The sequence below is a fragment of the Orycteropus afer genome, unplaced genomic scaffold (assembly GCF_000298275.1).
Source record: "Orycteropus afer afer isolate SDZICR_OR568_19922 unplaced genomic scaffold, OryAfe1.0 scaffold00209, whole genome shotgun sequence".
In the NCBI taxonomy this organism is placed as follows: domain Eukaryota; kingdom Metazoa; phylum Chordata; class Mammalia; order Tubulidentata; family Orycteropodidae; genus Orycteropus; species Orycteropus afer.
The window spans coordinates 5817931-5821397 of record NW_006921796.1 but is presented as its reverse complement, the minus strand read 5'-3'; the positions used below and the strand labels follow the sequence as shown (position 1 = coordinate 5821397).

The 3467-nt window shown below is 41.3% G+C and overlaps 1 protein-coding gene across 1 annotated transcript in view; it reads left to right on the top strand.

Moving 5' to 3' along the window:
* Positions 1-3467, top strand: part of CHST11 (carbohydrate sulfotransferase 11) — a 432318-nt gene that overhangs the window by 154534 nt on the left and 274317 nt on the right. The gene's annotated exons all lie outside the window — the stretch shown is intronic.

The window sequence follows — 3467 nt, the reverse complement described above, 5'->3', positions numbered from 1 at the left end:
GTCGCTATGGGTCAGAGCCAACTCACAGCACCTAACAACAACAACAGCAGGAACAAGTGGTGCTTACTATTGTGATGATGGTGATGTTTATGTCATATCTCCTTTGCTAGTTATATGTTCTTCTGAAAGTGACTTCCTGTCAGGCTCATCTTTTGGTCCTCCATACTCCTTTCTCTGTGCCTAGAATATGTTCTACAGGTGATGTGGTAGTTGTGTAGAACTAGCATCTGTAGCTTAAAATCCTCAATCTCTGGAAAATCTGAGTCAGAGGCAGCAGTCCTAGTAGCTTCAGCTCTACGGGGGAGCATTCTAGAAGCTTATTATGAGACAACTCCTTCCTTGTCAGGTTTGGGCAAGTCTGACATACCATACTGCACACAGGTGTGTGGAACAAAAAGGGGTAGTTGCTGAGAAAATACTAGCTCATGGTTTCCATCATTGTGTCACTTTGGAATGGGATGGAAAATGAAGAGCCCAAATGATAGGATTAAATTGTCCATCAACTTGGGCGAGATGAAGGTGCCATCTTGGATGGGGGTGTGGTTGTGAGACTTGGAAGATCTGAAAGGGCAAATCCTAGGGCAGTGGCCTGAGGCTATCTGAGGAGCAGTCAAGCCGGTGGAATTTTTAATTATAGCACTGAAAGTCATACATAAAATTAATAAACAATGCCTGCCATAAATTATGTTTTTAAAACGTATTGTAATATAAGCTCCATGGAAAGTAATTATTTTAGTTGCACAACACGATTGATGTAATTGGTTTTATTGAATTATACAAACGAAAAGCATTGAATCGACATTGTTGTGTTGCCTATATTTTTACAACAATGAAAAACAAAACTAAAAAGAAAATAATCCACTTCCTAGAATTCTTTATTTTTGCTTCTAGCAATAGTTCTGGCAGGCAACTTTTTGGGGAAGAGCCGTATCTTTTGCAAAGAAAGAATGGAAGTAAGAATGAGTACGTGTACAAGAGCGACAGAAACCACCAGCCACCCAGCCACGAGAGCAGATCACTGGTTCCCTGAAGCCACTCTCTTGTCCTTCTCTACTCTTCCCCAGGATGCTCCTGACTGAAATTCGTGCCTGGGCAAAATCAGGAAGGATTGACTATTTGTCAAGGACCTTTGGGGGAACTTGCAAATGGGCAAAACTGCAGTGTTCGGCCTGGGAATGTCAAGGCTGCATCTTCTCTAATTACAAAGCTAATGAGAACTGGAGACAAGGGCCCCAGATGGCCCACGGTGAGCCAGGGAGAATCCTGATGCCTGAAAATGGCATATATTTTCATTCTGGAAAAGTGGTTCGTCTGACTGTGTGACTGCCACCCACGTGTGTGTGCATGCTTGTGTTGAAGTGAACATACCACAGGAGTGGAGTGGAAATTGAGCCTCCTAAAATTTTATTTGTGTGTGTGTGTGTGAGTGATTTGGGTGAAAGTTTACAGAGCAAATTCATTTTCCATACACTGTTCATATACATTTTGTTTCATGATATTGATTGCAATCCCTACAATGTAACAGCTCTTTTCCCACTTCCTCCCTGTGGTTACCTTTTCCCTGTGTCCTTCTTTCCTTTGCATTCCTGCCCTCTGAGCTGTCTCCCTGTGCAAATGCTGTCCTTCTGATCTCCCATGGCTGGCTGTTCTAAGCAGTGTACCTCCTGGTGTAAATGTTCACTTTACAGGCCTGTCTATTGTTTAGCCAGAAGCCACAGGAGTTAAGTTAAATTCTAGGCCCTAAGGGTGACTAGAGGCCATAGGCTCAGAGGTTTTACCAGTCCCTATGAGCCTTCTAAGTTTTTGATTCCTGAGTTAAGTTTGAATTAGGTTGGAATATTTTTTTTTAGCTACAACATTTTGACATCAACGAGTTAATGGTAGAGCTTTAGAAGAAGACCCAGTGTCTCCAAGATGTCCAAACACACCAGCTTGTAAGAACAAGGACTGAGACATGACACATACATTTTTACTCCACAGAACACTTTCAAAGGCAGAAGAGTCTCTCGAATTATAGCCAGCCTCTTTAAAAAAAAAAAAAAAAAGGAAGAAAACACATCACACACACACACACACACACATTTTTAAAGTATTCACCTGCCCTGGTCATGCTGTCCTCCTGTGGTGATTAATTGACATTCTTTGGCTTTGCTCCCAAGATGCTAAAATCCTTGAGGGTGACCTGCACGGAGTGGTGTCACCCTACAGAGTGATTCATCACATGTGTGTGACGTTAATATCTTCACTTACAGTCTGGCTTCCCATCCTTTTGGAGGGTTTCTTCTCGGCACCAACAAGACCCTTTTCATTAAACATGGTCTCCATTCGGCTCACTTGTAATCTCTGTGCAGTTTTTTTCCTTCACTGTAACAAGAATAATGACCGGGTTCCCTTTTTAATTTCTTTAACCTCCTTCTCCATTGTGGTTCTTTTACCATTTTTGAAATCTGTGGTAGGTTCTGAAATACAGTTATTGCCATCTCCCATTCTGTTTACTTCTCCTGTTGAGGGTGGGATATTTACTCAGAACACATATGTCTGATATTTTAGAGATGACTTTTTTTTTTTTTTTTGGTAAAGAGAGAATGGAAGAGAGAGTAAGTATATGTGCCAGAGCGATGGAAACCACCAGCCACCCAGCCACAAGAGCAGATCATTGTCCACCTGAAGCCACTTTCTTGTCCCTTTCATGGAGGAAGTGGGAAACCAGTTGAGGAAAGTGACATTAGGGTAGCTAATCTGGAGGGGAAATAAATATTTTAGGGGTAAAGACTGTCATACAACCTGTTTATACCATAAATAATAATTGAGTAGTAATACCACTATATTTTACTTTCTGATGACTTTCATGTACATTATTTCACTGGATACATCTTGAATGTGTAAGACCAAGTTGAGGATGAACAGTGTTTTTCCTTAACCAAAAAAAAGTGAAGAATGCTTAAAATGCTAGTACAGAATATGCTAATGTTTGTTTTGAAAATAACCCACATGAAGTTTGGTGGTTCCTTAAAAAGTTGAACATATGAATACCATATGATCTAGTGATTTTACTGCTAGGTATATACCCCAAAGATTTGGAAACAGGAGCACAAACAGGTTCATAGCAGCATTGTTCACAATAGCCACAAGGTGGAAACAACCCAGATGCCCATCAACAGATGAATGGATAGACAAAATGTGGTAGATACTTGCAGTGGAATATTGTTCAGCCATAAAGAAGCTATGAAGTTCTGGTACCTGCTACAACATGAATGGATCTTAACATTGTACTGAGTGCACTAAGCCAGGAGCAAAGGACACATATTGTATGATCCCACTCATATAAAGTATCTGTTGTTGTTGTTGTTATGTGCCGTCGAGTCGGCCCCAACTCATAGCGACCCGTCCTTGGGTTTCCGAGGCAGTATCACTATGGAAGTAGGATTGCCCAACCTTCCTTCCGAGGAGTGGCTGGTGGGTTTGAA